Here is a 22,558-nt window from a genome sequence, read left to right as displayed (position 1 = left end):
TGTAAAGCTGTAAAGGGTAACTTAGGCTGCACTGGCTATGCAGCCCTTTAAACAGCACCGCATAGCCTAGGCCTGTCTCCAAGTATTTGCCTGCAAGTACTCTGTTTCTTCTGCCTTTTCCGTGCATCGTGCCCGCCATCTCTGACCGTAAATTCCCGCAGCCCTTTAAACAGCACCGCATAGCCTAGGCCTGTCTCCAAGTACTTGCCTGCAAGTACTCTGTTTCTTCTGCCTTTTCCATGCACCGTGCCCGCCATCTCTGGCCGTAAATTCCCACAGCCCTTTAAACAGCACCGCATAGCCTAGGCCTGTCTCCAAGTATTTGCCTGCAAGTACTCTGTTTCTTCTGCCTTTTCCGTGCATCGTGCCCGCCATCTCTGACCGTAAATTCCCACAGCCCTTTAAACAGCACCGCATAGCCTAGTCCTGTCTCCAAGTATTTGCCTGCAAGTACTCTGTTTCTTCTGCCTTTTCCGTGCATCGTGCCCGCCATCTCTGGCCGTAAATTCCCTCTGCCGTGGGTAAGTGTTGACATCACAGGGTAAGTGAGGGGCCGGACAAAATGCTGGCGGGCTAGCCCCGTCTTTAAAATTTTTTGCTTATAGTTTTGTAAAAAAATTATTTAGTAGTTTATATAATTTATTTAATAAATTTTTTATTATAGTTTTAGTAAAAGTTAATATTTTTATATATATATTTTAATTCTATATTATTTATAGTAGTTCATATATTAAGTTGATATTAATATTTTAATTCTATATTATTTATAGTAGTTCATATATTAAGTTGATATTAATTTAATTTATATAATTAAATAATATGATTAAGTTAATATTTATAGTATATTTTGTATATAATTAAGTTGATATAAACCTATTTTATATAATTAAGTTAATATTTTTTTATTTTTTAAATATATTTTATTTATATTATATTTTTTTTTATTTTTTTTATTTTAATTATATTGTTTTTATTTATTTTTTATTTTAATTAAACTGATATTAATGTGATATGAATTTAATTGATTTAACCTACTTGATATCTAATAAATATTGATATCAATATCAATAGATATAATTAAGTTAAAATCAATTAGGTTAAATCATATTAACTTAATTATATAAATTAGGTCAATATCAACTAGGTTAAATCATATTAAGTTAATATCATATTAGCATAGTTGATATTAACCTAATTTATATAATTAAGTTAATATTATTTAACCTAATTGATTTTAACCTATTAATATTAACTAAATTATATAACCTATTGATTTTAATCTATTGATATTAACTTAATCATATTAAACTAATTGATTTTAACCTATTGATCAAGTTAAAATCAATAGGTTATATAATTAAGTTAATATCAATAGGATTTAACCTATTGATTTTAACCTAATCATATAACGTATTGATTTCAACTTAATCATATAACCTATTGATATTTACTTAATTATATAACCTATTGATATTAATTTAAATCATATAACCTATTGATTTTGACTTAATCATATAACCTATTGATATCAACTTAATCATATAATCTATTGATATCAACTTAATTATATAACCTATTGATATTTACTTAATTATATAACCTATTGATATTAACTTAAATCATATAACCTATTGATTTTGACTTAATCATATAACCTATTGATATCAACTTAATCATATAACCTATTGATATTAACTTAATTATACAACCTATTGATATTAACTTAATTATATAAATTAGGTTTATATCAACTTGATTATATATAAAATATACTATAAATATTAACCTAATCATATTATTTAATTATATAAATTAAGTTAATATCAACTTAATATATAAACTACTATAAATAATATAGAGTTAATATATATATATATATATATATATATATATTAACTTTTACTAAAAATATAATCAAAAATTTATTAAAGAAATTATATAAACTACTAAATAATTTTTTTTCAAAACTATAAGCAAATTTTTTTAAAGAGGGGGCTAGCCCGCCAGCATTTTGTCGGGCCCCCCACTTACCCCGTGATGTCAACACTTATCGACGATAGAGGGAATTTATGGCAAGAGAGGGCGAGCATGATGCACGGACGAGGCAGAAGAAACAGGGTACTTCTAGGTAGGTACTTAGAGGCAGGCCTAGGCTATGCGGTGTTGTTTAAAGGGCTGCATAGCCAGTGCCAACTTAGGCTACAGGCATTGTGTGCGCTTTAATGACATGCATGGCCTGATAAAGTTGTGTGCACTTTAGTGGTATAACGTGACCAAAATGAACTCAAGTTTATTCTGATGCAAATGTCAAGTGTACAATGCATGCGAACATGAAACTCAAGTCATTACATATTTAACATTGGAAGCCACAAGAGAGTAAGGAAATGTGGAGCTCCTTGTAGATAATTCTATTACTCATTGAAATGCATTGACTAATGGTAAAATCCTATTGGCGGGATGATATTTGCTTGCCTTGTCCAGATTATTTGATTGGTTTATATGTATTTATAAAAGTAAGTTTAGTTTTGGATTGTTAAGTGTTTTTACAATTAAAAGAAATTATCGTAGAAGAATATAATAGGAAATATATTACAAATATTTGATAATAATATACTATTTTCAGGAAATACATTCAATAAGAACATAATACTCGATATGATGATAATAACTAACCTCTATCTCTTATATATACACTACGTATCATGTCTTTCATGTCACCAAGATCAATTTAGATATCTAAATATAACACTTAAGATGGTATAATATTCTAAATAAGAATATAAAAAATAATCATATAACTTAATTAAGAGTAAGGTAGTCATAAAGTAGTCATAAAATGACTACTCAAAACCTTATACACACTCTAGAATTAAGGGCATAGCATGCCCCCTCTCTTAAATTTTTTTTTATCTTCAATGTTGATTAACTATGGATTCCATTGCATAAAATTTTCTTCACCAATATCTTCTACCTCTTCTTCATCTTGTTCTTTTGCTTCTTCTTCATCTCGTTCTAGTGTTTCTTTTTCTCTCCTTGGGGCATCTTCAATTAGAAAATTCTTCCATTGAATGAGATACTTGATGATTGTCCTAGTCCTCAACTTCCTTGTGCTTGTTTGGAGAATTAACTTTGGATCCATGATGACTCTTCCTTAGTTCTAATTTGGTGATAACCTAATCTAAGATCAAGTTTTGTGGAAAATATTCCTTCATTCAATTCATTTTGTAAATCATTAGTAATTTGAATTAAAAACTTATCTTTAATGGTGTACTTTGTGAGCTCTTTATAATTTGTACATGTGCCAAATGTCATCCTTCTTACACACTATCACCAAGAGAGGTTTAAACACCCTATCTATGTTTGTTGATACTTACCTCTAACATCTCTTGAACCATTTTCTTAATCTCACTTTTTTAAGTGTATGGGTAATTATAGGTCCTAATGTTGGGTGGTTGGCTTCCTATGAGTTGAATGGCATGATCTTGATCTAGCATTCCTTTAGGCATATCTTCAAAAACCACTAAGTGATGATTGATAATTTCTTGTAGATCTAGTTGGGTCAAAGCTTTTGACTGATAGGTTGATAACAAAAATGATTGGGCTACAAATCCATCAACTGATTTGTTAAGTATCTTTTGAATTTAATGAGAGCTTACCATATGTGGGGACTTTGCACACATCCCTCTTAGTTAGACCATCCTACCTTTTAAATAAATCTCATGAATAATTATTGGAGGTTTGTCTTGATTGTTCCTAATGCACCTAGCCACTCTACACCTAACATTATATCTTTTTCACTCAAAAAAATAACAAAAAATGGGAAATCAAAACAATACTCTCCCGTGGTTAGTTTAATGGTCTAACATTTTCTTGAACATTTGACAATACTCCCATTTACAATTTGGATCTTAAAATGTGGAGTGGGAAATATAAAATAACTTAGAGTATAGATTTTTTTTTGTTAATGAAATTTTGAGTGCTTTTTTATTCTATCAATATTGTTCCTCTCTCTTTCTTCAAGAAACCCACCACCTTTTAGAGCTTTTGAGGCAACAACTCCAACAAGTCTATGATAAGAAATGGTAGGTTCTCCTAATTCCTCATCTAACTCATTGTCACCTTTTAATATTAGTTCCTCCTTTTCTTCCTCACTTGGCCCTTCAATATGGAAGAACTTCTTCTCAATACATGTATTGCCTCAATTATTAAGTTGTCATAGTTAAAAAAAACATTCTGCTCTCTTCTCTTTAATTTGTTGTGGAGTCGGCCTAGTAGGTTATGGAATTGACTAATGTAGGAGAGTTTTTCTCACTTTTTTTTACCAAGCCTTTCCTTATATGATGCAGTCGGGCTTTAAATCCCATTGGAATAATTCTTTCAATTCTTCCTTCCTAACATTATTCACTCTTGAAGAGAAATTTTGAGATTGATTAATATAATCCTTGATTATACTTTTTAAAAAAAAATTTGATAAGTTATCTAAAGTGATATTCATAAGATCATTGCCATAATATTTAATAAGTTCCCCCTAGAAAATCAACCATGTAAAGTCACATATTCCTAATATTTCTTCTCTTCATATAACCAATGATATCAAATAAATTGATTAGGATCCAATTATAAGGATTCCATTATTGCGTTTGGTTTCAAGTAACATGATGAAGATCAAACAATTGCTCCATTTGGAAAAGCCAAACTAGTAGGATGTTTTTCATAGAACTATTGTATATCCATCTTTGGTGTGAAGTTCCTATCCATAGAGTTATGTGCATGATGATTTATCTTCGGATTCAATTCCAACCCACAAGCATCATTTTCATTAGAAGCATTATATTCTTCCAAATTCTTATTATATAACTTCATACATCTAGAAACTCTAGAACCTTGGCTATAAAATATTTCTTCAACCAGTTTCCTTATAACACTTCACTTAGATTTCTCTTGCATTTTCTTATTTATTTTTTACAAGAGTTCATTCTTGATCCTTTTGGTTCTTTCTTGCACATGTTCCTATATAAGTTTTTATTATCTTTGGAACCAATCTTGTCAATTCCCATATTATCATTTTTAAGAAAAAAATTAGATTTTACAAAACATTTTTTTGCCACTTGTTGTAGGCCCCACCATGATAAGAATGAATTTTTCAATAAATCATGCAAAAACTCAAAATAATCTTAAAATTTTATTCCAAGTTAAATGGGCCCAAGTCTTGTCTTGTTGAAAAAATCTCTAAGATTTCATTTATTGCAACCTTGTCCACAATTTTTTTGAAATCCTAATGTTACAATAACTTATTGAAACAGAATAAAAATGCCTTTATAATAAGACTAAAATTTGATTGATGTTCCCTTGTTCAACCCTTCAACATTTAGAAAAAAATAAATCACTCATTTTTTGAATTAGGAGCAAATGTTGTGGAAACACTAAATTTACAATCTTTGAATTATATGCCAAATAACCTCAATTTTGGGTTGTAGTAGCTGAACAATATGTCCTTGAAAATATCTTTAATAATCATGATATTTTTTCCTAAAATAAGAGAGATATCCACTTTCTAAAATAACCTCCAAAATAAATAAAAAAACAAAAAAAACCTTGATCCTCATCTTTGTAATGTCAAGATCATGCTCTTATACCACTTGTAATGAAACAACATGCATAATAGAAGAATACAATAGAAAATATGTTGCAAATATTTCATAATAATATGCCACTTTGATGGGGAAACCTCCTAATCCACTTGAAGATGGATAGCTCCAATAGTCTTCAATAAAAAACAATATCAATATGATTATAATAACTAACTTTCACCTCCTATATATTTCCCACTTATGTCTTGGATGCCACCTATATCATCTTAGATACCTAAATATAACACCTAAGATGACCTACTTTTCTAAATAAGAATATAATGATGATCATATAACTTAAGAGTTAAGGTAGCACATGTTGACTATTCATAACCCAATGCACGCTATAGGATTAAGGTTGTAGCACCTCTTATCAAATGAAAATATGCTTGTGGACACACATAATAACATTTAAAATTAAATCCATCCTTTAGACCAAAGAAAAACAAGATAATGCCTACAAACATATAGCCTAGTAAAGCCACAAGAGATGATTTAAATGAAGATTTTAAATTAAGATGAAAGTCTGCATAGAATATTTTGTTAAAGATTATAGCCATGGTGAAAAGTAAAAAAATTCACTCACCCACCTATTGGTTTAATTTTACTCAGAAATGAACAAATAAGTTGGGATTATAAAGGAGAAAATAGTGGAGATTAATTTTATAACTTTTGGAGGGAAAAAAATTGTATCCAGCAAGCCCTATGGAAGGTTTGAGGTAGACTAAATGTGCTACCCAATAGCCCGAGTTCAATAGATGTATTTGTGATCTTCAAGGAACCTTGTGCATTTGTGAAGTTGTTAAAAAACATTTAAACTCCCATATGACAGACATATATAGTAGGAAAATTTAGAATTAACCAACACATCTCTCACTGATTGACCTCTAGATTTGTGATTGACCATGAACAATTGTTGGAAAGAGTTCAGTCCACCAAAACTTAGGTAGCATGTCAAGTTACTTTGGTAGGAAATATATTGAGCATCATTGGCACTTTTTAGGCCAATATATATACCTTTAGAATATCTCCCCTTATTTTTAAAATTTAGCACATGTAGATGAATGATAATGACCAACGACATAGAGCATGAAGATGTAAAATTAACTTTGTTATATATGCGGTTAGCATTTGTGATCACTTCTCCTTATGTCAATTATTTTTGTTCACACTATAATCCAACTTAATATTTATCTCCTTAAAAGAATAGATATTGTTCACAGTATCAGGTGGAAGAAACTATTTCAATAGGAATATTTTTATACTAGTGCCTATTTGCTTAAGGAGAACCTTTGAAGCATTTGGATAGAATTTACTTGTTTGTCTATCATCCTAATTTAATTGGCAATTTGGTGGATGACAACATGAAATTGTAGAAAATTAATTTATTATGTGATAAATTTGAAACAAAAATATAAATGATGTACTACAAATTACATGAAAGTAATCAACTTAATAAACACATTATACCACAATTTAAATAAAAGTATTATTGAAATTGAGATCAAATTCTCATCATGTAGTACACCCCTAATATTTTTATTCATTATATAATTTCCAATTATAGTCAATAGTGATGTAGGACAAAGAAGTGGAGCTCCCATCCAAATTACATTATATTATTTCTAAAGAAGAGGAGTTTTGGAAACAAAGATTCAAAGCGATTTGGTTGAAAAATGGGGATAAGATCTCTGTCAATAACCATTAGATTGACAAGCAGGAGGACATGAGCTCTGAAGTTGTTCATTACTTTTTTGACCTTTTATCTCTCAATGCTCCAGTTGACTTGGTTTCTCAGGAGGAAATTCTCAATGAAGTCCAAGCATGTATTTCTCAAGATATGAATTATGAGCTAACTAGAATTCCTTCTACCGATGAGGTAAAGAAAGCGATTTTTTCTTTTAAAGGGAATAAAGTTTCAGGGCCTGATGGTTTTTCTATGTTCTTCTTCCATCTTTGTTGGTCTATTGTGGGGGAGGATGTTGTGTATGTTGCTCCGGAGTTATTTGGATCCAGATCCCTTCTTAAAGAGATAAATGCCACTTTCATTGTGTTGATTCCTAACAAACCTGATGCTAGTTGTTTCCAGCATTACAGGCCTATCAGTTTATGTAATTCTATCTATTAAATTTTCTCTAAAATTTTGGTTATCAGGATAAAGAAGTTTCTCCCCTACTTGATTTCTAACCAACAAAATGGGTTTTTTCTGGGGCGTCAAATTTTGGATTCCATAGTTTTGGTTCATGAAAACATCCATTCTCTTTCGATGGATAGGAAACCTAGTTTTTTCTAAAACTTGGCTTGTTAAAGACCTATGACAAGGTGGACTGGAGTTTTCTGATCAACATGCTTCATGCTTTTGGTTTTGGTGACCATTTCATTCAATTGATTAATCAATGCATATCAACTCCCAAGTTTTTGGTGCTGATTAATGGATCTCCTTTTGGTTTCTGCTCAGCTTCCAAGGGTCTCAAACAGGGGGATCCTATCTTGTCGTTCTTGTTTATTACTATGGGAGAAGCTCTCGACAAGATTATCCTAAGGGAAGTCTGGGCTAGTACACTTAAGGTTCTTAGACCGTCTTCAGGCCCTCAAATTTGTTCACGTCAACAATTTGTGGATGACATGTTGTTGATGGGAGAAAGCTTGGTCTCAGAGGCTAAATATTTGAAATAGCTTCTGTCTCTTTATGAAAAAGGTTCGGGTCAGAGGATTAGTCTCCCTAAAAGTTCCATCTTCTTCCAGAACACCCATGTTCACAAACAAATTAAGATTACAGAGGTCCTGGGGTGTAAAATGGTCTCCTTCCCTAATACCTATTTAGGGATCCCTCTCTACCAGGGTTCGGCTCTGGATGCTTTTTGGTATAATCTGATTGATAGGTTCCAAAACAAACTTGTAGGCTGGAAGGATTCTTTACTGAGCCAAGCAGGTAAGCTTCAATTGATTAAAGCTTCTTTGTAGAATCTCCCAGTTTATGCTGAGTCTTTTTAAAATCCCTATCAAATTTGTTGATTGAATGGAAAAGATCTAGAAGAATTTCTTGTGGATAGGTACCGAATCTAAAAACTACCTTCATTTGGTTGCTTGGGACCAAGTCTAGATGCCAAAGAAACTCGGTGGGTTGTCCATTAGACATATCTATGATTTTAATATGGCTCTATTGGCCAAACAACTATGGAGAGCGATTAAGGAGTCTAATGAATAGACTACTATCATTGATTATAAGTACCTTTGTTCATCCCGATCTCCTCAAGATATTCTTGAAGGTCTCTACATGGCCCAGAATGCTTCTAGCCTTTGGTCAAGCTTTCTAAATACCGGATACCTCATCTCTAAAGGTTCAAAGTGGTGCCTTGGTAATGGTTGAAATATTCATTTCTTGGAAGATTGGTGGGTTGGTGATTTTTCTTAATTGATTGTGTTGGGCAATCCCTTTAATGGAGTAGTGTAAAGATCAAATTGGCTTCTGGGTTTCTGATTATATTCGGCATGGTAGTTGGATTGACTTTTCTAGTTTGGATCCGTTGCTCCTCCCTCTTCATAAACAACTCTCTTTTATCCATATTCCCTCTATTCCTGTTGAAGATTCTCTGTTCTGGGTGGGATCTTCATCTGGTGGTTTTTTTGTCTCTCAGGCCTTTGCTTTGCTCTCTAGATCCTTTGCTTCGGTGTTGTTTTGGTCTTGCCTCTAGAATAAGTTCTCGATCCCCAAAATTAACATTTTCTTTTGGTTGTTTATGCAGAACAAAGTGCTTTCCATTGATAACCTTTGCAGAAGGGGGATGTCGTTGCCTATTCATTGCTTTCTTTGTAAGGAAGAGGCTGAGGATACTGCTCATCTTTTATTACATTGCTCTTGTAGTCAGGAGATTTGTGCCCACTTCTTTGACATTTGGGGTATTAGTTGGCGATTCCCCTTTAGTCTGCTAAAATGTTGGCTGCAATGGTCGTGCCCTTCAAAAAATCAAGCTCTTAAGTTTCTTTGGATTTTTATGCTCCCTCATGTGGCCTGGGGTATTTGGAAGGAAAGAAATAATCAAATTTTTAGAGACAGAGATTCTCCAAGTGTTGTGGTTGCTCATCATATTCAATCCTCTATTAAGGAAAATTTCATTGCATCTTGCCCCTCCCGAAAGTATGATCCGGCTATTAGCTCTTCAAAAATGGACTGGGATATCATCAACAGATGGCACAATGACTAGTATATTTCTAGACCTACTATTACAATGAAACACATAAGACCCAAAATTGCTTGGATTGCTCCTCCTAGGGGGTGGATCAAAATTAATGTTGACAGGGCGACCGAAGGTAATCTTGGGCTGACAAGTTGTGGGGGAGTTGCGTGTGATTACACTGGTAGGCTTGTCTCGGCAGTGGCACTCCCACTAGGCACTCAAACAAACCATTTTGTCGAGGCAAATGCATCATACATTGGGCTTAAAATGGCTAGCCATGCAGAGGATTTAAGAAGGTTTGGCTGGAGAGTGATTCGTTAAATATAATAAATTGTTTGAACAAAAAATCTCCTCCTAGCTGGATGATTAGCCATTTAATGTAGGGATGCTTTGAAATGATGACCAAATTTGAGGCTATTAAAATCTGGCATGTTTTGAGGGAGGGTGATAGTCCAGCTGACCACATGGCTAATCTTGATGTGGCTAGAGATGATGAAAAGTGGTGGTGGGAAGGGGATTCCTTCCCATTCCAGTTGTGTGAGTTGGTGAGGAAGGACATTTAACATCTCTCTTCGCTTGAGCATTGATGATGATAGATCACATGTGTAGGACTAATCGTAGAAAGAAGCGAAGGCATGTTTCTAGATTGTTCTTGTGGCTTTGTTTGTTTTGCGTCAGTCTAAAGCCTAGTTTGGTGTCGTCCGTAAGATTTATAGAAGCAAAACAATAATGGGGGAAGACAAGAATAGAGTGGAGCCATCCTCATGTGAGCTTTGGGAGAAAAATGAGGAGGTCTAGAGGGAATTCATTGATGGGAGAATGGAGCCCTTTGTTCAAAAACTTCATGGATAGAACCATCAACTCACGAATTTGTTTGTCAGCAATTGGGATAATGGGGTGTTGTGTGTGTATGAGGCAGAGTTCAGAATTGATGAATCCTTTATTGCTGAGATTTATGGCCTCAACATAGAGGGTAGGAAATTTTTCAGGGAAAGGAAGAATTCAGAAGAATCCCTCTCAGTTTTCTATGAAAAACAAAGTAAAAGAAGAAGGGTTAAGAAGAACCCAGATGGTGGCTATAATAGTTTGGACCTTCAGAGTCTCTGGGAAGACATGGCGGAGTTCATAATGAGGTACATAACCCTCGATGGCCGCTTTGCTAGAATCTTTTCTTAACATTTCATGATTTTGAATCATTTTAGGTATGACAAAATAATTTCCATTCCGTTTTATGGGTATGTGCACCAAGTTGTGGTACCAAAAGGGGGTCTTAAGATGCCACTTTTTTTTGAAATCAGAAAAGTCTGAACTTCAATGACAAATTGAAGATAGTTACACTCAAAATTTGAAGATGCAACAAGAACAAGAGTCAAAGTGCTTCGAGTCTACTTTCTAAACTACTAATTTGTTTTGAAAATGGTGGAGATTAAGGGCTTCAAAAAGGGGGGCCACAAAAAGTGGTCCTATTTTTATGCAAAAAACACAACATAGCATATGTTGTGGCCCCCCTAAAATGTTAACTTTTTTTATGAATTTTTAAAACCCTTTGGTGAGAAATTAGCTAACACCTTGTAGTTTATGCCAGATTTTTTAGCTAATTTTTTAATGAGTATATGATTTTTTACTAATTTTTGAAGTGGACACATCCTGAAAAATAGAAATTTGAGCATGCTCCCCCCTAAAATCTTTGATAACTAATCAAAAATCAAAACTTTTTTTCTTTAAATTGTGTAGAATGGAGTCTAGTTTCTAAAAATATAATTTTCTTCAAAATTCGATGAACGTGTAAAAAACTATACCCAAAATAGTGCATGTTGGCTTTTGACCAAAAATGGACACACTAACAAAAGAAAATATAGATGAAAGCCTTAATGAAATCAAAATTCGAAAAAAATTACATGCTTGGATAGCTTAGAGAGAGATTGAGGTTGCTATTGCGTTTTTTTAGTTTCATTGAAACACATGCAAACCTGATGGAGAGCACGACCAAAACTATGTGAAATTTTTTAATCTTTTGATAAAAACATGTCTCAGGCCTGAAATGGTCTTCCAACCCTTTGGGTTGGCTACCCAAGTACAATCCAACCCAAAGGGTTGGTGGTTTCCAATCCAAACCATTTGGCAAGTGCCAAATATGGTGCTCGCCAAATGCAAAATTTTGAATTTTCACATTTGGCACTCACCAAATGTGAAAAATCATTTTTTTACATTTGGCGAGCCCCAAATTTGGCACGTGCCAAATGTTTTGCATTGTCCAAAGTGAAGGTTTTGTGTGTAGATTTTCCAATCTGAGCACAATTTATATCCACCCTCAAAGGAGAATATATACATGAAATATAACATTTACGTATAATATATTGAAATATAACATTTAAGTATAATATATTGAAATATAACATTTCAATATGTCTTTTTTCTTTCTTATACTTTAAGTTATATTTCATGTATATATTGGCAGGATGTTTGAGAGTGGTTTCAGCTCTATAGGACTTATAATGTAGATTCTAGTTTTAAGAGGATCATATAAAATTTTGGACTTAGTCAAATTTCAATAATCAACATGTTGTTATTAGCATTCTTCAGCTATGTATCTCACTCTCCTTATCGTCCCCAAACTCTAGACCTATCTCTATCCATCTCTTGTCTCTCTCACTTCTCTCTCCCCTCTCTAGTTAAACCCAACTTCTCTACCTTTCATTCCTTCCTTAACCCCATATCTATCCTTGACTCCCTCCTTCTCTCTTATTCTCTCTCATTCTTTTATTATTTCACTCCCCTCCCTCTCCATTCTCTTGGTCACTACCTATCCCTTCTATCTTCTCTCCCCCCATATCTAGGTCTCTTCCTCCCTCCCTATTCACCTCATTACCTCTCCCTCCCTATATTATTACCCACCTCTCTCTCCCCCTCTAGGTATCTCACCTAATTAATTGTCCACCCTCTAGTTCTCTCCCCCCATCTCCATATTTCTCTCCCTCTCCCTTACCCTATCTATTTATGAACTCTCTCCCTCTAGGCTCTCTCTCCAAACCTATATATCTCCTCATTTCTTATGTCTCTGAATCCCTCCATGTCTACCTCAACATCCATCCCCTCTTAGTCATCTATTTTCTCTTCTATCTATTCCCTCTCTCCATTGTCTAGGTTGCCACTTATCCCTTCTACTCTCTCTACCTCCCTCTCAAAATTTCTAGGTTTCTCCCTCATTCCCTCTCTACCTCTATACTTATCCACTGATGTCTCATTAGGCACCTATCTTTAATCCCCTCTATCTATCTCTCATCTATCTCTCCCATCTCGGTATTTAATCTCTCTCTCATGCTCTACATATCTCATCTCTATATTTATCCCCTCTCTAGTTCTCTCCCTTCCTCTCCACCTCTCTCTCTCTCCATCACCCCTTACCCATCTCCCTTTATGAACTATCTCCTTCTCTTATCTCTCTCGTCACCTCTTTATCTACCAAAAACTCTAGACCTATTACTCCCCTTTTCTTCTCTCTATTTTCTCTCTCCCCCCTCTAGGTATCTCCTATACTCTTTGCCGCTCTCTCTCACCTTATCTCCATATCTATTCTTCCCTCCCTCCATCTCTCTTCTCTTCTTATTGTTTCTCTCCACTCTATTTGTGTTCTCCTAATGAATACCTCTCCCTCCTAACCTCTCTTTCCATACCAATTTTTCTCCTTCCTTCCATCTTTACATATCTACATCTCCCTCTTTGTCTCTTAATCCCCATGTATCTCCTTTGCCTCTATCTTTCCACCCTAGGTCTCTCACCTCTCTACTTATCTCTCTTATTTTATTCTCTCTCTCCCTCACCTATCTACTCTTCCCTCTCTAGGTCTCTCAGCCACTCCCTACCCACCTCTCCCTTTCTTCGTATATCTCTCTTTCTCTTTATTCTTCCCTCTCCCCTCTTTTTTCTCCCTCCCATGTATAGGATTTAGATAATAGGTTGTAGGATATAAGGTTTATGGTATGGGGTACAAGATTAATGAAACATTGTTTAGGGTAGATAGGGTTGAGAGTAGTGGTCGTATTGATACTCAAGACACCATATAACCCCTTAAGACACCATATGACCCCTTAGAACACCATATGACCCCTAACAACACCATATCATGTCCTAAGGGGTCATATGGTGTCATTAAGGGTCATATGGTGTCCTAAGTGGTTATATGGTGTCGTTAGGGGTCATATGGTTTCCTAAGGGGTCATATGGTGTCCTAAGGGGAAATATGGTCTTCTATGACCCCTTAGGACACCATATGACCCCTAATGACACCATATGGTGTCCTAAGGGGTCATATGGTATTTTATGACCCCTTAGAACACCATATGACCCCTAACAACACCATATGGTGTCCAAAGGGGTCATATGGTTTCCTAAGGGGTCATATGGTATTCTATGACCCCTAATGACACCATATGACTCCTAATGACACCATATGATGTCCTAAGGGGTCATATGGTGTCGTTAGAGGTTATATGGTGTCCTATGGCATCATATGGTGTTCTATGACCCCTTAGGACACCATATGACCCCATACAACACCATATAATCCCTAACGAAACCATATGGTGTCCTACGGGGTCATATGGTTCTCTACGATCCCTTAGGACACCATATAACCCCTAATGACAACATATGGTGTCCTAAGGGGTCATATGTTGTTCTATGACCCCCTAGGACACCATATGAGCCCTCAGATCACCATATGACCCCTAAAAACACCATATGGTGGCCTAAGGGGTCATATGGTGTTCTATGCCCCCTTAGGACACCATATGACCCCATACAACACCATATGACCCCTCATGACACCATATGGTGTCCTAAGAGGTCATAAAACACCATATGACTCCTTAGGACACCATATGATCCCTAAGGATACCATATGACCCCTTGGGACACCATATGGTGTCTTTAGGGGTCATCTGGTGTCCTAAGGGGTCATACAACACCATATGACCCCTTAGGACACAATATGACCCTTAACGATACCATATGACCTCTCAGGATACCATATGGTGTTCTTAGGGGTCATATGATATCCTAAGAGGTCATAGAACACCATATGACCCCTAATGACACCATATGGTGTCGTTAGGGGTCAAATGGTGTCCTAAGGGTTCATATGACATCCTAATGGGTCATAGAATACCATATGACCCCTTAGGACACCATATGACCCCTGAGACCACCATATGGTGTCTTGAGGGGTAATATGGTGTCGTTAGGGGTCATATGATGTCATTAGGGGTCATATTGTGTCCTAAGGGGTCATATTGTGTCATTAGGGGTCATATGATGTTGTTAGGAGTCATATTGTGTCCTAAGCGGTCATATTGTGTCCTATGACCCCTTAGGACACCATATGACCCCTGACGACATCAGATGACCCCTAACGACAACACCATATGACCCCTAATGACAACACCATATGGTGTCCTAAGGGGTCATATGGTATCCTTAGGGGTCTTAGGGTGTCCTTAGGGGTCATATGGTGTTCTATGAGCCCTTAAGACATGTCATATGGTATTCTATGACCCATTAGAACACCATATGAACCCTAAAGACACTATATGGTGTTATTACATGTCATATGGTGTCCTAAGGGATCATACAGTGTCCTAAGGGGTTATATGGTGTTATATGACCCATTAGGACACCATCTAACCCCTTAGGACACCATATGACCCCTAAGGACACTATAGTGTGTCCTAAGGGGTCATATGGTGTTGTTAGGGGTCATATGGTGTCCTAAGTCCATATGATCCCTTAAGCCACCATATGACCCGCTAACGACACCATATGGTGTCCTAAGGGGTCATCTGACGTCGTTAGGGGTCATATGGTGTCCTAAGGAATCATATGATGTTCTATGACCCCTTAGGACACCATATGGTGTCATGATGGATCATATGGTGTCCTAAGGGGATATAGAACACCATATGACCCCTTAGGACACCATATGGTTTTTTTAGGGGTCATATGGTATCATGAGGGGCTCATATGGTGTCCCAAGGGGTTATAGAACACCATATGACCCCTTAGGACACCATATGTTGTCATTAGGGGTCATATGATGTCCTAAGGGGTCATAGAACACCATATGATCCCTTAGGACACCATATGGTGTTGTTAGGAATTATATGGTGTTTTATGGGATCATATCATGTCTTAAGGGGTCATAGAACACCATATGACCCCTTAGGACACCATATGACCCCTTAGGAAATCATATGACCCCTTAGAACACCATATGATAATGTTAGGGGTCATATGGTATCCTAAGGAGTCATAGAATACCATATGACACCATATGACCCCTTAGGACACCATATGACCCCTTAGGAAATCATATGACCCCTTAGAACACCATATGATAATGTTAGGGGTCATATGGTATCCTAAGGAGTCATAGAATACCATATGACCCCTTAGGACACCATATGACCCCTAACAACATGGTGTCGTTAGGGGTCATATGGTGTCCTAAGGGGTCATATGGCATCCTAATAGGTCATAGAATACCATATGACCTCTTCGGACAACATATGACCCCTAACAACACCATATGACCCCTTAGGACACCATATGACCACTAATGACATGATATGGTGTCCTAAGGGATCATATGATGTCTTGAGGGGTCATTGTTAGGTCCCGGAGACAACTAAGAGGGGGGGGGTGAATCAGTTGTCAAATAAATTTAAACCAAAAACAACTTAACCAACTTAATGCTTAATATCGGTAAACTAGTTCAACATGCTGGTAGACAGTTTTAACAGTTAATTGCTATACCGATAAGAATTAGTGCATGAAACATAAACACAAAGTCATCCACAACACATAACACCAATATTTGTACGTGGAAACCCTGTAAGGGGAAAAACTACGGTGGGAAACCTTACCCACAATCAGATGATACTATTGCAGATAGTAAGTGTACATAAATGGGGTTTGCACATGCAGAAAGGCCAACAGCCTAGAGCTCACTGCTCAATCACAAAATGGGAGTCACACTGACTACAATTGGATGGTTAAATCCAATAAGAATGTACTGCACAAAATAACATCTTCATATGTTGGATTCAGTACCGGTGTAATGCTGATATGCTTCCACAAAAACCTAGCTTCACCTTCAAATGATGTCTTCATGTATAGCTCTACTTAATCTTTCATATACCTTCACACAATCCTTTTTCGCATTCCACATTTGATCTTACAAATAAGATCTTACATTTATACCATAACCTAAGACCAATTTTAGTAGGTCGGCTCTACAAGATATTACAATAAAAACATTTTACAAACAATATAATATCCGATGCAATAACCGATTGAACATGTCAGCTTAATGCATTTACAACAATAATTAATCATCTCCATAGCATTCCATGTTGATCTGGAAAAGATAATCCTGCCAGTGTAACCCTGGACCTATTTGCCGGTAACAACAAATATGTAACTATGAATATACCAATGAACAAAACTCCAGGACAAGATGTCCAAACGATGTCTTCAACATTACCAAGTATTTTCCATATCATTCCAAGCGCCGATGATCATTATATCTTGCCGGTGTACCAGATACCAGTAACTGTGCAATAGTTACTTGCTTGCCGGTGAATGTTGCTGGATCTCCAAAGTGCTAGTGTTTTAGTATGTGTTGACATTAATGACAAAGACCATACCAAAATACCAACAATCATATGGTGTTCTATGACCCCCTAGCACATCATATGGCCCCTTTTAACATCCTAGTACATGACATGACCACTAGTGACACCATATGACCCATCAAGACACAATATAGTGTCGTTAGGGGTCATCTGGTGTCCTAAAGGGTCATATGGTATCTTTAGGGACCATATGGTGTCCTAAGGGGTCATATGGTATTCTATGACCCATTAGGGCACCATATGACCCCTTAGGACACCATATGACCCCTAATGACACCATATGACCCCTTAGGACACCATATGACCCCTTAAGACACCATATGACAGCACATGGTGTCATTAGGGGTCATGTGGTGTTCTATGACCCCTTAGGGTATCATATGATCTCTTAGAAGACCATATGAGCCCTAACGACACCATATGGTGTCCTAAGGGATCATATGGTGTTCACTGACCCCTTAGGATATCATATGATCTCTTAGAAGACCATATGAGCCCTAACAACATCATATGGTGTTCGAAGGGGTCATATGGTGTCCTAAGGGGTCATTTGGTATTTTATGACCCCTAAGGACGTCGTATGACCCCTTAGGACACCATATGACCCCTTAGGACACCATACGATGTTGTTAGGGCTCATATGGTGTCGTTAGGGGTCATATGGTGTCCTAAGGGGTCATATGGTGTTCTATGACCCCCTAGGACACCATATGACCCCTTTTAACATCCTAGTACATGACATGACCACTTGTGACACCATATGACCCCTAAAGACAAAATATGGTACCATTAGGGGTCATATGGTGTCCTAAGGGGTCATATAGTGTCGTTAGGGATCATATGGTTTCCTAAGGGGTCATATGGTGTCGTTAGGGATCATATGGTGTCCTAAGGGGTCATATGGCATTGTATGACTCATTAGGGAACCATATAACCTCTTAGGACACCATATGACCCCTAACGACACCATATGACCCCTAATGACACCATATGGTGTCATAAGAGGTCATATGGTGTCATAAGGGGTCATAGAACACCATATGACCCCTTACGACACTATATGGTATCATATGAGTCGTATGGTGTCATTAAGGGTAATATGGTGTCCTAAGGGGTCATATGATGTCCTTAGGGGTCATAAAACACCAAATGACCCCTTAAGACACCATATGACCCCTTGGGACACCATATGGTGTCGTTAGGGCTCATATGGTGTTCTAAGAGATCATATGGTATCCTAAGGGGTCATAAAACACCATATGACCCCTTAGGATACCATATGACCCCTTAGGACACCATATGACCTGTAATGACACCATATGACCCCTTAGCACACCATGTGACTTGTAATGACACCATATGTTGTCCAAAGAGGTCATATGGTGTCCTAAGATAGATAGTAATGGTTTCCTAAGGGGTCATATGGCCCACCATGCTCATGCACATACCTAGATGGGTTATATAGAGATATAAGATACCTAGAGGGGGAGAGAGGCATGAGAGACCTAGATAGGGTGAGAGAGAGAGAGGGTTGAGATAGATGGAGGGGGATAGAGAGAGGTTGGTAATGAGATATGGATGGAGATGTAGAGAGGTGGAGAGGGAATGAGGGAGAAACCTAGAGGGGTAGAGAGGGTGTGATGGAAACCTGATGATGTAGATGGTGAACAAAGAATAAGAATTAGTAGGGAAAGGAGAGAGAGAGATGGGGATAAGGAGGGAGAGGGAGATAGAGAGGGAGAGGGAAAGAAAAGAATGAAGATTCCTATAAATGGGAGGGAGGGATAAGAGGAGAGATGAAAGAATAACGAGAGAGAAGAGTATGAAGGGATTGAGGGAGAGGTAGACATGGAGGGACTACAAGACCTAGGGAAGGAGAAGATAGAGAGGTGGGGGGAAAGAGAGAAGAGGAGGAGAGAGTTAAACAATAAATAGGGGTAAAGGGGGAGGGAGATAGAGGGGAAGAGAGAGGGAGAGAACTAGAGAGGGGACAAATAGATAGGTGAGAGAACTATATTGGGAAAGAGAGATGAGAGACCTAGATGAGAAGAGAGAAGAATGAGATAGATAGAGGGCGGGGGAGAGAGGTGAGTAATGAGACATGATGTAGAGGTAGATCAGTGGAGAAGAAGGAAGTGATAAACCTAGAGAGGTGAGAGAGAGAGAGAATAAAAGAGGAACAAAGAATAAAAAAGTGGGGGAGTGAGATATATATGGGGGTATGTATGGATGGGGAGGTAGAGAGGGAGAGAGGAAGAAATGAATAGAGAGACCTAGAAAGGGGAGGGAGGGAGAAGAGAAGAGATAGAAGAACAAAGAGAGGAGTAAGAGGGAATGTATGGAGAGGTAGACATGGAGGAAGTGAGAGACCTATGGAAGCAAGAGATAAAAAGGTTAGGGGAGGAAGAGAAAAGGAGGGAGTTCATAAAGGGATAGGGTTAAGGAGGAGGGAGAGAGAGGTAGAGAGGGACAAAGAGAACTATAGAGGGTGAATATAGATAGGTGAGAGACCTAGATGGCCAGAGAGGAGTGAGATAAATAGAGGAGGATAAAGAGAGGTGGGTAACGAGACCTATATGCAAAGGTAGATAGGTGGAGAGAAAGGTAGGGAGAAACCTAGAGAGGGGAGAGAGGGTGGGATGGAGAGGTAATGACCTAGACAATGAAGATAGAGAATAAGAGAGGAAGAGAGAAGACAAGAGAGTGGGAGAGGGAGACAGAGAGGGAGAGAGGAAGAAAGGAAGGTAGAGACCTGGAGAGGGGAGGGAGGGAGAATAGAAGAGATAGAAGAACAAAGAGACAAGTAAGAGGAGATGGATAGAGAGGTAGACATGGAGGAAGTGAGAGACCTAGAGAATGAGGAGATAGATAGGTTTGGAGAGAGAGAGAGAGAGAGTGCATAAATAGATAGAGGTAAGGAGAAGGGAGAGAAAGGTGGAGAGGGAGGGAGAGAACTAGAGGGTGGACAATTAGATAAGTGAGAAACCTAGAGGGGGAAAGAAAGGTGGGTAATAATATAGGAAGGGAGAGGCAGTGAGGTGCATGGGGAGGGAGGGACAACCCTAGATATGGGGAGAGAGAGGATAAAAGGGATAGGTAGTGACCAAGAGAAAGGAGTGGGAGGGGTGAGAAACAATAAGAGGGTGAGAGAGAAGAGAGAGGGAGAGAGTCAAGGATAGAGAAGTGAGAGAGAAAAGAGAGGGAAAGAGATAGGTCTAGAGTTTGGGGAAGATAAAGAGAGAGATACATAGCTAAAGAATGCTACTAGGAACATGTTGATTACTAAAATTTTACATGTTGATTACTAAAATTTGATTGTCTGAAATTTTATATGATCCTCTAAAAACTAGAATCTACATTATAAGTCCTATAGAGCTATACTTAAATGTTATATTTTGTGTATATATTCTCCTTTGGGGGTGGATATAACTTGTGCCCAGATTGGAAAACCTACACACTCACAAAACCTTCACATTAGACAATGCAAAACATTTGGCGCACGCCAAATGCAAAAAATTGACTTTTTGCCAAATGTGAAAATTCAAAATTTTGCATTTGGCGAGTGCCATATTTGGCACTTGCCAAATGGTTTTCTTGAGAGAATACCAACCCTTTGGGTTGGATTTGCCTTGGGCATCCAACCCATAGGTTTGGACAACCTTTTAATGCCAATGACACATTTTTATGAAAAGATAAAAAGTGGCACCTTTTTGGTACCACAACTTGATGCACTTACCCTTATTTGTTATCTTCTTTGGAGCTATCTATTAGTAAGCATTGTAAGAATGAGGATAATCCAGTTTGACATGAGGGTTTAATCCTCATAATCATGGAGTATGCTAAATCCCATGAGGTTAAACCCTCCCTTGCTCTGAAAAACCCTAAGTCTTTAGCCAGCCAAGAGGTGCATGATGTTTCAGATACGGAGTTTGACAATGCATAGGGCGGAATGGCTATGGATTGGAATGATGTCCATGTGTCGGATGACTCGTATTGTAAACCCTTAGAGGATGAGGGTCCCCTACAGAAGACCACTCTCAGTACTAGTAATAGCAAAAAAAAAACCCACCTAGATGGCCTGCTAAAATGAAATCCCCCATTTCGCAGACCCACATATTAGGCCTACAAAATCTGAAAAATAGAAGACTGAAAAAAAGGTGGAGATTCCTGACAAAGAGGATAATGAAATTAAACTTGACATCCTCCCCAATGAGACCAAATATGATGAAATGGATGTTGATAAGCACTTGGGGAAGTTGCTGACGTATCAGGATAAGTGCTTCTAATGGGTTTTTGTGGAGATTAATATTCTGAAATAGGGGATTAAGGATCTCATTGCCACTTTCACTGAGATTCCATCTCCAGATAAGAATGATGAACTCCTGAAGTTGTCCCAACAAATTGTGAAAGATATTAAGGTTATGAAGATTGAACATGAGGCTAAAACTGATAGGCTAGAGAAAGAAATACAAAAGTTGAAAAGTAAACTTAAGGGTTTGGTGGAGGTTAGCAAGGAAGCCATGCATAATAGTGTCGAGGGCCTCAAAAGAGTCAATGAGGTAATTTTCCATGTAGAAGGAGCAGATGACCAGAGCCAAGAGATCCCCTGATATCAACTTGGCTAAGATAAACTAGGAGGTGTAGGCATGCACGGGGCCTTCTACTAGGACCAGGAGCAAACATCAAGAAAAAGGCAGCTTGAGATTCATTATGGAGGAACTCCAGGGGATTAATAATAAGAAGAATGTTAGGCTTATAAATATCTTTCTTAGTTTGTTTTTCTTATGCTGTTTTTTGTGGTTTTCTATTTTGGGGTGAATCCCCTATTTCTGTTGTTGTTTAGCAGTTGGTTAGACTTTGGTTACTATGTTTAATTTTTGGATGGATTTGGGTTTTGGGTCCCTATAAAACCCATTTATCTTAATAAAAAACAATGATGGAGTTATGTTCCTAATATTGTGACTTAGATTTTTCAATAGTTTTTGCAAAATATTATCCCAAACTACAATATAGATCAATTTGAGAAGACTGTACTAACCCCAACCTCTTCAATTTCAAT

At 37.2% G+C, this 22,558-nt stretch overlaps 1 protein-coding gene across 2 annotated transcripts in view; it reads left to right on the top strand.

Moving 5' to 3' along the window:
* LOC131040858 (uncharacterized) overlaps window positions 1–22,558 on the top strand; it is a 38,703-nt gene that overhangs the window by 3,074 nt on the left and 13,071 nt on the right. The window lies entirely within an intron of this gene.

The sequence above is a fragment of the Cryptomeria japonica genome, chromosome 10, assembly GCF_030272615.1.
Source record: "Cryptomeria japonica chromosome 10, Sugi_1.0, whole genome shotgun sequence".
Lineage (NCBI taxonomy): Eukaryota > Viridiplantae > Streptophyta > Pinopsida > Cupressales > Cupressaceae > Cryptomeria > Cryptomeria japonica.
The sequence above is the reverse complement of the archived record's forward strand: the minus strand, read 5'-3'. Positions and strand labels throughout refer to the sequence as shown.